We start from the raw sequence: 13,154 nt of genomic DNA on the forward strand, positions 1-13,154 counted from the left end.
GTCCGTGCTCCGCAACAAGAAAGCCACCATAGTGAGAAACCCATACACTGCAACTAGAGAGTGGCCCCTATTTGCCACAACTAGAGAAAGCCTGCATGTGACCCAGCAGTCAATAAATAAACTTAAAAAAGAAAAAAAGATGTCCTACTGACAAAATAAACTAAATTTGAGTAACTGTTTCTGAAGTGTGTTCTACTTTTTATTTCTCATTATATATATGACAAATTTTAGCAGAAGTTTTTATTTTTTGTTTGCAAAACTATATAATAATTTATTCATGTAGTTAAAAGCAGAAAGTGTCCCTATTTTATGCAAATACATTATATTATAGACTCTTTGTTCTAGGCCAGGGGGCTTCCCTGGTGGCTCAGTGGTAAAGAATCTGCCTGCAATGCAGGAGATGCAGGTTCAATCCCTGAGTTGGGAAGATCCCCTGCAGAAGGAAATTGCAACCCATTCCAGTATTGGGCCTCCCTAATAGCTTAGTTGGTAAAGAATCTGCCTGCAATGCAGGAAACCCTGGTTCCACACCTGGGTCAGGAAGATCTGCTGGAGTAGGGATAAGCTACCTGCTCCAATATTGTTGGGCTTCCCTTGTGGCTCAGTTAGTAAAGAATCCACCTACAAGCAGGAGACCTGGGTTCGATCCCTGGGTTTGGAAGATCCCCTCTAGAAGGGAAAGGCCACCCACTCCAGTATTCTGACCTGGAGAATTCCACGGACTGCATAGTCTATGGGGTCGCAAAGAGTCAGACATGACTGAGCAACTTTCACTACACCTTAATTTTCTCATTTAATGATGTGTCTTAGCTGCCTCCTATATATTTTTACGGACATGTCATAATTTCTTAACAGATCCCTAACAATGGACATCTGAGTTTAAACATTGCTGCTGCTGCTGCTAAGTTGCTTCAGTCATATCTAATAACCACAAAATTTTACTTCTGACTTCTTACATTATTCAAATTACGAAAAGAAATTCAGGCATTCAAAAATTCTTAGCTAATTTTACTGAACAGTTTTGTTCAGTAAAACTATCTTCTCAACTTAAAAATTTTATCATCCATTTATGATAGATTTATCACTTAAGTCCAGTATAACACCTTAACTTTTTCATACTAAAATCAAGATAGAATCAAACAAAAATATATTTCTGTATTTGGAAATTTAAAAGGATTTTCAAAATAATTGTTAAAAGGTTAATTAGTTAGAATCTCCAATTGAAATTCTGTATTTTAATTGGTTTATTCTCCTTCCTTCTAAAACCATGTTTATGTGACTATTCATGTAGAAAAAAAAAAAAAAGTCAAACATTTGTCATTTGATTATCTACTAAGAGTAAAATAAACTTTGTATGTATTTCTCTTGGTTTCACAAAATTATAATTTTTACTCAAAATGCTTATACCTTTCTTCAGAACTTCAAATGATATTAACACATAAAGTATATTTAACTTGATTCCTAAGCTCAATTACATGACTGACAGATTTAAAGTTCATTGTATTCAACAAACATCAAAAGAATACCACCAAAACACTAAAAAGAAAAAAATTTTAATTGCTATAAATTAGAATGTTTTTAGAAGCACATTTGAAAATTGAGACATACATATGACCTATATAATTTGTAGACTTTAAGTATCAATACTTAATTTCTCTATATGACTACCCAAATATGTAGATACACATAAAAATAATTTTAGCTTACTCTATATTAAAGATTGTAGCTTTTTTTTTGGAGAAGGCAATGGCACCCCACTCCAGTACTCTTGCCTGGAAAATCCCATGGACAGAGAAGCCTAGAAGGCTGCAGTCCGTGGGGTCGCTGAGGGTCAGACAAGACTGAGCGACTTCATTTTCGCTTTTCACTTTTATGCATTGGAGAAGGAAACGGCAACCCACTCCAGTGTTCTTGCCCGGAGAATCCCAGGGGCGGGGGAGCCTGGTGGGCTGTCGTCTATGGGGTCGAACAGAGTCGGACACGAGTGAAGAGACTTAGCAGCAGCAGCAGCTTTTTTTCAGAAATGTGTTTATATACATACATTTTTACATAAGGATAGATATATAAAATGTAATAATAGGGCTTCCCTAATAGCTCAGTTGGTAAAACTTCTGCGTGCATTGCAAGAAATCCTGGTTTGATTCCTAGGTCGGGAAGATCCCCTGGTGATGGAATAGGCTACCCACTCCAGTATTCTTGGGCTTCCCTTGTGGCGGGTAAAGAATTCGCCTGCAATGCAGGAGACCTGGGTTCAATCTCTGGGTTGGGAAGATCCCCTGGAGGAGGGAAAGGCTACCCACTCCAGTATTCTGGCCTGGAGAATTCCATGGACTGTATGGGGAATCACAAAGAGTTGGAAACAACTAAGAGACTTTAACTTTCACTTTCTAAGTAAAAAAAAAAAACCTATGAGTTTACGTAATATATACTTTATTTCTTTTGTCTATGGTCTCAATGTGAGCAGTCCAGAGTACCACAGCAGCTCTCCTCCCTGCGGTCACTCAGGGATGCAAGTATCTTCCATCCTTTAGTTCTGCCATTCCCTCGCTTATCATCTACTTGATTAAGATTGGGTTGCCGCCATTCTCTGCTGAAGTCAGTGGGCCACGGGGAATGAGCTTGAAAACTCAGTCCCATAAAGGCCACAGATTAGTTTCTCAGTCCATTGATCAGTACTAAGCTAAATGGCCTTACCTAACAAGGCAGTGGCTCTATCACTACAGAAGAAAGAGACAACGGTGGATGCTCTGGTGGTCTAGTGGTTAGGATTCGGCACACTTTCAGGGCCAGGCCCAGATCTGATCCCTGGCTGGGGAACTAAGATCCCAGAAGCCCCTTCTGCCCAAATGCCATGGTTTTTAATTTTTATTTAAGAATATTTTTTCTAGTTTTTGTCCTTGTTGCGCAGCATGCCGGATCTTAAATCCCAGAGAAGGGATCCAACCCATGGCCCCTGCAGTGGACATGTGGAGTCTTAACTACTAGACTGCCAGGGAAGTTCCTCCCTCATGGCTTTTATATTTTGTGCTATTACTATGCTCATATCTATATATAAACAATATATAGGAAAATAGCAAACTGGTTTTCTTCCATAGCTAAACTCTAGAGATGCCAAAGAAACAAGGACAGAGAACAGTTTATTTTTGTTGCTAATTTTAATCTTGCATTTTTAAGCGTAACTTTTGCTTTAAATTTCACTTTTTTTTTTTTTTTACTATAGAGAAAATAAAATATATAGAAAAGTATAAAGAGCAGTAATCTCCCTGTACCTGTTACCCAGTTTCATTAATGATCAATGTTCTATGTTTTTATTTCATCTGTTGCACAGAAAATCTGTTTTATGAGTATTTTAAAACAAATTTCAGGTACATATCTGAAAAATATTTTAATATGCATCTCTAACAGATAAGGAAAAATTTTAAATACAATTATAATACCATCATTTCATCCAATAAAATTATAATTGATGCCAAATGATCTTTCGTACACATTTTTTAATCATTAAAGTTTTTTTTTCTTTGTAGCACTCTCATGTATTCTTGGTTAGAGAACAAATCAGTAATTTTTCTGGAGATATAAACCTCTGAATTAGGCAAGTGAGAAGAGGAAGAAGTCATGAAAGACCCTTTATCAGGAAGCTTTTTTGTGTGTTCCAGCCTTTAATGCTTTGAGCTGGTAGCATTCTTGGTCCCCACAATGCAACTTACCTCTTAATTATGAATCATCTTTTAATACTTCATGTGGGTGGATTTGTTTTCCAACTATGCATTAAACTCACTGAAGCTAGGGTTATTTATAATGCCTTATTTACATGGTACTAAACTTAAGCTCTCAACCATCGTTACCTATTTCCAAAAATTTTCTGAAATCTCTCTTCTTTATTCATAACTATGTTTTCAGTTTCATTTCAGGACAGATATAAAACTTAAAAAGATAAAATCAAGTCTCCATTTTTGTCGGGCTTCCCAGGTGGTTCGGTGGTAAAGAATCTGGCTGCCACTGCAGAAGACTCAAAAGACAGGGGTTCAATCCCTGGGTTGAGAAGATTCCCTGGAGAAGGAAATGGCAACCCACTCCAGTATTCTTGCCTGGGAAATCCCACGGAGAGAGGAGCTTTAGTAGCATTTCAGGACATGTACAAAATTTTAAAAGATAAAGTCAAGTCTCTATTTTTAATAGCAAGATTTCTGTTTATCGTTATAAGTGGGAAAAAATAAAGTTTTTCCACTTGAGAGAAAAGTTTAATGTTTGTTTTTCAGTCTGAATCAAAATGAAAATATAAAAACTGCAACATCAAAACCCCGACATCAGAATGTCAAGTGTCCACTGCAGGTTACTAGATTAGGGAATTACTGAGAGATTGTGGGTTGCATTTCTTCTACTCTTGTTGAAGAGCAAGGGCAACAAAAATATCTAGACAGTTCTTTCCCCTTAAAAAAAAATAAAGGAACTCCTAAATAAATATGACAGGGGTCCTCTGTAATCATCTTTTTATTCAGAAACCACTACTGACATGTGTGTCTAATTAGTAGAATCAGTAGGATGCATAATTTGCATTTTTTGAATACAAAGTCCAAGGATAATTCTGCAAAATGGATCAAAATAGAAGCCATACAATTACGGATGATTGTAGCAGCAAGACTACGTTGGAGAGAAGTGGCTTACAAATATTACTTATAATTACAGATAGTAAAGAATTGTTTTAGCTAAAGCTTATAAACAAAAACATGATTCCAGGTATGGCAGTGCACCAGGAAAACTGGGAATTGGTGAACAGATATTCTTAAGAATAATTCTAATCCCGAGTATATCATTTGCTATTGCCTGCATTCTTATTAACATAGAGCTTTCCTTATCACCTATCATCCTTACTGCCATTATGCATGTGTGTGTGTGTGTGCACGCATGCGTGTGCTCAGTTGCTTAGCAACCCCATGGACTGTAGCCTACCAGGCTCGTCATTCCATGGAATTTTCCAGACAAGAATACTGGAGTGGGTTGCCATTTTCTACTCCTGGGGATCTTCCCAACCCAGAGATCGAATCCACGTCTCGTGTGTCTCCTGCATTGGCAGGCAGATTCTGTACCACTGTACCGCCTGGGAAGCCCGCCATCGTCCTCAGAATTGGCTTCTGATGCTCTTAGCTCCAGCATTAGGCCCCTTTCCCTTATTTCCAAACTTGACTTCCTACAAATAGGAGGCATGGATACAAATAGGAGCATGGATAAAATTAGCTTGAATCAAGAAGTGTCTCCAAAACAGTATCAGGTTTCCCTGGTATTCCAGTGGTTAAGAATCCACCTTACAATTCAGGGATACCGGTTCAATCCCTGGTCCAGGAGGATCCCACAAGCCGCTGACCAACTAGACCCGTGTGTCACAACTACTGAGCCAGCGCTCTAGAGCCTGGGAACCACAGCTCCTGAGCCCCTGTGCTGCAACCACTGAAGTCCAAGGCCCTAGTGCGTGTGCTCTGCAACAGGAGAAGCCACTGTAATGAGAAGCCCCGGCACCACAAGGGAGAGTAGCCCCCGATCCCTGCAACTAGAGAAAACCCATCACAGCAATGAAGACCTACTATAGCCAAAAAATACATACATACGTCTTTAAAAGATAAACAAACAGTATCGTCCACAGTGAATGTTCACATAGAGGTAATTCACTGGGAACTAAGACGCGTATTTAGAATGTACTAGCAGAAAAGAATTTGTCATGGAATTAAAGAGTAGAAGCCTGTTTTGTGAAATATTAGATTGTCATCTTCTTTCTCCCTTGTTTAATTCCTTTTCTTAGGACTCAAAATTTCTCCCACAACTTCATTTGTACTGACCTAGTTTGCCTATTGCATAGCTCTTCTCTATCCCAGTAATTTTATAACAAGAGATATACTGGGAATGTTGGTGAATGACACGTATATTTAACCAGAGGAATATATACATTCCTTGCAGTGAAACCTGGGAAGAAATCTGGATTTTAGTTTTGTTCACAAAGTATTTGCTTAGTGACCATGAACTGGTTAGCTACCTTCCATGACTCTTAGATTTTTAAAAATCTGTGAAATAAAGAGATTTGAGTAAACTGATCCCTAAAATCTATTGACATCCTAAAAATCCTATGAATCCTTGAAAACCTAGGTTTTTTTCTGGGGAGCCTGTCAGATTTCCACAAGATTCTTAGTTTGTTCATGGGCCAATTTATTATCACCATCAAAAGAACTTGATAACCTATGGAGACACAGAGTCACAGCATTAATTACTACTCAAGAATAGAACTGAAACTCTATACATTAGTCAATTTTCTTCTGGGTCTTACAACACCTTTGTGTAAATAGGATCACACCTAGTATAATTTGGAAAATCTTCCGGTTCATAACTTTTCTTTATAACTTAAAATCTAATGAAAATTGCCAAACTCTATGATTATAAAACATATGAAGTCTGAATATATATTAATCTTCCATTCAAAGACCACCCTTATTAGTGTGATATTTTTGGAAAGGTTCTGTCTTGCCAGTATAAAACTACATTTTAAGAGTTTCACTTAATTGCTAAAGGTCTATGCTAATACCACAAAATTACATTTTTATTCTACTAATACTTAATTTTCATCTGTAGAAAATCTCCAGACTTTGGAATTTTTTTTTTTTTTTTCCCCAAACCCTGGCTGTATTATTTGGCATGAGTCTAATGTTGAGGTAGTGTCAATTCTGAAATTCTTCCAGGCACAAAAAGGCATTTTGCTCTTTGGCTTAATTTACCTGACCACCAACTGTATAGCTTATCGGCCTCAATCTTGTCATTTTTGGCTGAGACGCTGCTTTTTTCCCCACATACAGGGTTTTCGCTATATTTATCATCTCCCAACAGAGCCAACTGTTAATCTTTTAAGAGTAGGTAATACATGTATACATATGATACAAAATTCGAAAGACACAAAATGACTTAATGAAAAGTCAGTCTTCTCCCACCAAGTCAAGCAATTTGGTAGAGATCAACTTAAAATTCTTAATTGTTGTTTAGCCTCTTGGAAAAATCATAACTTGAAAATGTGGCAGCATTTTCAACTATGATCTGTTTTCTTAAATAGGTCATATTCTTGAATGTTTCTATGACTTTTATTAATTTAAGATAGGCTATATCTCACTTTAAAGAAAAGCTCAAGGGGCTTCTTTTAATCATTACTTTCACATCTTCAGAACATGAACTGTTTAGAACTTAAAGTGAATATATTCTTTTTTTGTGAACTGAGATATCTATAAGTAAATTTTTACTTTTAAAATAGTTTTAGATTTACAGAAACATAAAGATCTCACACACCCTGCATTCACTTTTCTCTATTGCTAAGATCGTACATTATTTCAATACATTTGTCACAACTGAACATCAATATGGATACTGTGAATGTTTGTGTCCTCCTTAAGCTCATATATTGAAGCACTAGTTCCCAGTGTGATGCTATTAGGAGACGGGGGCCTTTGGGAGGTAACTGGGTCATACTACATCTAAACTGAGATATTTGTTATACCCGTAGATGAACAAAGTAAATGCTAACAGTTAACTGTTCATTCATTCAACCAATATTCATTGAACATCTTTACACAACCTCCTCTATTAGGCACTTGATAAACACATGACACACTGAATATTCATAATGGAGCCTATGATCTAAGAGACAATTGCAAAAATCTCATGATTGGTGATGGCCTGAAGTTACATATATACAGAAGAGCCAACAAGATTTCTATACAGGAGGGGTTCAGGGTCAGCAAACATCTCTGAAGGAAGGGGATACTAGGTAATTTATATTGTATTTGTGTAGATCTTTACATATTGCAAAAATGTCAACTGCATATGCATACATACAGATACTCTTTAAATAATAGTGGATGGGAACTGAACAGGTTTAACTCTGTGCTTTGGAGGCATGTGCAAAACAAAACAAAAAAGAGACACAGTCTCCAGTGACTGACATGAACTGTTTGACACCAATGCCACCCTCAGGTATTGCTGTCTGATTTTAGATGAATGGCTATAATTTCCTGTGCTTTTACTTTTCTTATTTTTTCAAGGTTTTTGTGAGCATTCAAGCTAAGTCATCAAGAATGGTTATATACTTTTTCCCATTCTTCACAGACACCTCTTTGCAATGTGTTCTGAATCTTCTCCCAGCAAAAGGTGAAGGCCATTGCTTTTTATCCTTGAATCTGGGCTTGCCCTCTTGTGACTTGCCTTTTGCTGAAAAGAAATTTGCAAACATGATGCAGAGGCTTTAAAAGAACTGTGTGTTTGGGATTTGCTTTCTTACTCCTTACGAAATCATTCTGGCATGTGAACTAATTCAGGTTTTCCTACTACAGGGTGAGACCAGAGGAGAATTGAGGTACCCTTGCTTTCCATAGTGGCTGTATCAATTTACATTCGCAACAACAGTTTCCTTTTTGCTGCATACTTGTGAAAACTTGTTATCCCTTGTCTTTTTGATAACAGCCATTCTAACAGGTGTTTGGTAATATCATTGTGGTTTTAGATAATACTATGTTTTCGCTTTACTTTTTCACTGTAATTTTTAAAATCTGAAAACAAATACACAACTTGGAAAAGATGTGATACAAATTGTGCCATAAGCCATTTTCCTTCAAGTAGCCAACTAATTTAAAGAGCAGGTAACATGGGACTTTCCTGGCAGTTTAGGGGTTAAGTTCCATGCTCCCAATGCAGGGAGCAAGTGTTTGATCCCTGGTCAAGGAACTATGATCCCACATCCCGCTCGGTACAGCCAGAACAATAAAAAATAAATAAAACACATTAGTGGAAAGAGTAAAGCAATTATCTAAAATAAAAATAAAATACTTTTTAATTAAAAAAAGAAAAAAGCAAGTAATAGTAAAAGAACATGTTTCTGGAATAGGACATACAATACAAAAAAAAATCGGCATATGAGAACCTGGGTTTTACCCCTTTATAACAGTGCATAAGCCCCTACTGTTGACTGTCCATAGTCAATACAGAGATACAACCCCACAGTTCAATAACTCTGTGTGTGTGTTTATGTTAAGAAAGAAGTTAGACTGCAGTATATATTTACGTTTAAAATGAGAACAGTATTCCCAAAATGCCACTAACCTGTCCCCAGAAGATTCTTCTCTGGCATTTGGTCTCCTATAGAACTCAGACTAGTGATTTTCACAGTCTGCTGATTACCCCATGTTACCTATTTTCCCATCGCTGAACAATTGTATATGCGCATGATATGGGTAGGGAGTGCTTTCACACTCTAAAAAACCCCTTTTCAATGGGAAAAATGTATCTGGTTGCTTTTTCTCCAGAGATAAAAATATATTTTTGCTGACCCCAATCTAGAGGACAAATGACTCTGACCTTGAAAGCATCATGGTTGGTCACTATCATTATAACAAGAAAATGCTGGGATTTTTCTCTGAACAGTGGAGCTGCCTTATTCTACAAAAAAAAGATCTTTCCAATGAGAGGAAAGAGTACAGTGGCTAATATCTAGCCTGAAAAATAATATGGATCCAGAAGATAAAATTTTCATTGGATGACTCAGCAAACATCATGGGTCCCCCATTGGGAATACAGGCAAAAAGGGACCAATGCTGACTCCTCTAAATTGAGGGTAAATTGAGGATACAGTACTCTTGCCTGGAGAATCCCATGGAGGGAGGAGCCTGGTAGGCTACAGTCCATGGGGTGGCAAAGAGTTGGACACGACTGAGCGACTTCACTTTCACTTTCTTTGAGGATACAAGCCCCATTAAAAATGGCAGCTGTGGTGCGGTGTGACGTGATGAAGAATCTACGAACACAACGGATGAGAACCCATACATCCCAAGAGGCTTCAAAGGCTCCGAAAAATGTGCCTTATGCTTCCATCATGGCTGCCACTGCTTCGGATGTTGCTGAGCTCTTCATGAGAAGCTTCATTAGGAAGTTGTCTTATGTTATAGGCAGACCTCATCACGGGACGTGCACTCAAAATGCAATGAAAAAGTCACTTCTATAAACATCAGTAGCAGAGGAAAGAGACAGACTTTTTGTCCCCTTCCCCACAAAAGGATGGAAATAATAGTTACCGAGATTATGAGTCTTCCTGTCAACTACACTATTTATCGGTACATCATTACTCAAAGTATGTTCCGGGTCATATTAATAGGTGTTCCCTGAACAAACCTTAAGGGAAATAGTTCTGTCACCGGCAAAGCCCATTAACAATTCCCAGAAAATAAAATAAAAATAGCTCACACCTCTCTATTTTTTGATCAGATAATGAAGCTTTCCTTTGCTTCTAAATAGAAATCAGTTGAAGGGCAGAAGGACCCTTTTGGGGAACTGATTTAGGAAGGTCAGTAACAAAATTTTGGCAGCCACAAAGAGATGAACTGTGGCCTGTTTGCTTGTGCGCATCCACAAGGCTTCAGGCTCATGCAGGCTCCAGCAGCACAGGCTTTGGGAGGCTGATGTGAGGATGACTGGCTCTGATCTTTGAGGACACTGATGGGTAGAAGGAGGCAGCTGTTGGCTGAATTCACAGCAATTCTATCCAATAACCAGGTGTGGTGTGTTCACAGCGTAGTCTTCAGAGTCATCTGAATTTCGCCCCCTTGAGAGAGGGGATCACACTGGGGCATCCATCCAGTTATTCCCTAATCTACACAAAGGACGAATTAGACAAAGCCTGAAAATGATGTTTCAATAGAGATCTAGGAGACCATGGGTGCCTAGTTAACAAATGTGAGCAATACTGCTTTCCCCAAACTGCAGCTTGTCAAGCCATCGGGGAGGCTCATTAAGGAACTCATTATTGGAGGGAATCCCTGTATGATTGGTTAACTGAGTCCTGGTAACTCCAGGCATGAAAAGTACAGTTAGTCGGATAGTTGTGACATGCCCCATCTATGTAATGAACAACCCCAACACCTGACGCCCCCAGAGACCGCCCCCGCCTGCCCCAGATATGGCCCATTCAGACCAGAGTAACATATCCTGTGGAAAACTAGCAGGCTGATTTCACAGTCATGCTGACAGTATTGTGCAATTTCAAGCATCTTTCAGTGCTAGTGAATGGGTGTTTTGGGTGGACAGAAGTATCCCCCGATATAATTGAAAAAGCAGCTAAAGTGTGTAAGGCATTAGTAAAAGAAATAACCCCCCTGTCTGTGCTCCCAGGATCCCTACAAAACGGTAATGATCTAAGTGGTGAAGGGAGAAACAAGTACCCTGGGCATAACAGACCTTGCACTCAGCCTGGAGACCCCAACTGTCAGTGTAAGAAAGAGAGATCCAATCAGACCCTGAGCTGGGCCTTAGTCAAGCTATATTAGGAAACTCAAGAAAAGTGGACTAAGTTTCTTCCCATTACCTGAAGAGATAAGTTAGTCAAGTGCGTTTGAACTCACCTACTAGGGCTTCCCTGGTGGCTCAGACGGTAAAGAATACGCCTGCAAAGCGGGAGACCTGGGTTCGATCCCTGGGTTGGGAAGATCCCCTGGAGGAGGGCATGGCAACCCACTCTAGTATTCTTGCCTGGAGAATCCCCAGGGACAGAGGAGCCTGGTGGGCTACAGTCCACGGGGTCTCAAAGAGTCAGCATGACTGAGCGACTAAGCACACATGAGACAAACACCCTAGACACGTTCCCCAAACCCAAGAGAAGGTTCACCTTAGCCCCTTCAATGAAACAATGAAGCTCCCTCAATGAAACAACACGAGAATTCCCAGCTGGTTCAGGGGTGAGCACTCAGTGCATCCGCTGCCATGGCCAGGTGCAAGCCCTGGTTGAGGAATTAAGATCCTACAAAGCAAGCAACTCAGCCAAAAAGAAAAAGAAAAAAAGAAACGAAACAACTCAAGTGTGCCCTCCAGGTAGAAGAAACTGTGAAAGCTCTCATGGAATACGGTATCTGGTCCTGCCCGCACCCATCGCTCTTGGCCCTGCACCCTTTCCAGCCAAGAAACAATTTGTACCCCCAAACCTGGAAAGACAGCCTCAAACTCTAGAGACAAGTTGGGGCAACAGTCCCCATGATTACTTGTGGGCACCTCTCTCTGACCTGAAGTTTTTCTTCCAAAAAACAACAAAGTGTGAGTAGGAAGATTCAGGCCCCACATCACGGCACACTTGCCTACAGACCAAAGACCAAGACACTTGTTTTTAGGAAAAATCTTATATGCGACCACTATTCTCTTGCTGATACATGGCCCACACATCCTAAATTGTTTGCGGTCCCATCTCCAAAACGTTAGGAAAATGGGGGTTGCTTAAACTACAAAGAGTTAGGCCTGAGGCCTGGTAACAAGCAAACATGTCTGAAGGTGGCTGGGGAAGTCCCTCTCCTCCTCCGGTGGTCAGGATGACACCCTTAGGCAATTACAGAAGCCGCACCTTAGCCCCTCTGCACCCCTCAAAAATGAGGAGCAGGGCAGAAGGCAGAGCAGGCGTTTGTCACCAGCAAAGCCCACTAGTAATTTCTGGGAAATAAAACCAGACTCTGTGTATGAAACTCGCTGACTACCCTGGGTATGAAACTAACCTGCAATTAACACAACATTGTAAATCACCTATACTTCAATTCCAAAACAGAAAACAAGAACTTGAGAATAAAATAAAGTCTAACCTGCTTTTTGTCCTTTGTGCTCAGTCCAGTTTCACTCCCTCCTAGGGCGCTACATGCAGAGGCCTCCCAGCGGGAAGTTCAGATGAGAGTTTCTGGTGAAAACTGACTCTATTTGAGCCCAGCGGCTGGGAAGAGAAACAAACTCACGACGCCTCCACTCAAGATGGCGGCAGCGGCATCGGGCCGTGTGCACAGGGGATGCGCCCGCAACGAGATCCGTAACACGGGCAGCACAGCCCCACTAGTCTCGCGAGAACTCCATCCTTTCCCCGCTGATGAGAGCTATTTAAAGCGGCCTGCCATGGCGTCTTGGGGAGAACGTGTACCCTAGAGCAAATGGTAGTTTTCCGTTCTCTGATCAGAGAACAGAGCTTTCCTTTGCTTCTTTCTGAACTGAATGCTGTCTCACTCTACTGGCTTGAATGACATCAGGCATAAGAACTCTTGCTGGGGACCCACTGGAGGATCAGTAACAGTTCTGAGAATAATTTATGAATCCTCTCACCTCTGTCCTCACCATGA

The 13,154-nt window shown here is 39.9% G+C and overlaps 1 protein-coding gene across 47 annotated transcripts in view; it reads right to left on the minus strand.

Annotated features, from left to right (window-relative positions):
• LOC147343605 (uncharacterized) overlaps positions 1 to 12,872 on the minus strand; it is a 352,125-nt gene extending 339,253 nt beyond the window's left edge. For 31 of the 47 annotated variants that reach the window (XR_015156194.1, XR_015156185.1, XR_015156184.1 and 28 more), the window contains exon 1: positions 12,633 to 12,850. The gene's annotated coding sequence lies outside the window, so the exon portion shown is untranslated. Of the gene's footprint in view, positions 1 to 12,632 lie in introns of all 47 variants that reach the window. The other 16 variants (XR_015156172.1, XR_015156175.1, XR_015156174.1 and 13 more) reach the window with 2 other exon arrangements.
• Between the last annotated feature and the right edge of the window lie 282 nt (positions 12,873 to 13,154).

The sequence above is a fragment of the Bos grunniens genome, chromosome 27 (assembly GCF_055505025.1).
Source record: "Bos grunniens cultivar Pamir isolate PY7600 chromosome 27, Bosgru_T2T1.0, whole genome shotgun sequence".
Taxonomy (NCBI): Eukaryota; Metazoa; Chordata; class Mammalia; order Artiodactyla; family Bovidae; genus Bos; species Bos grunniens.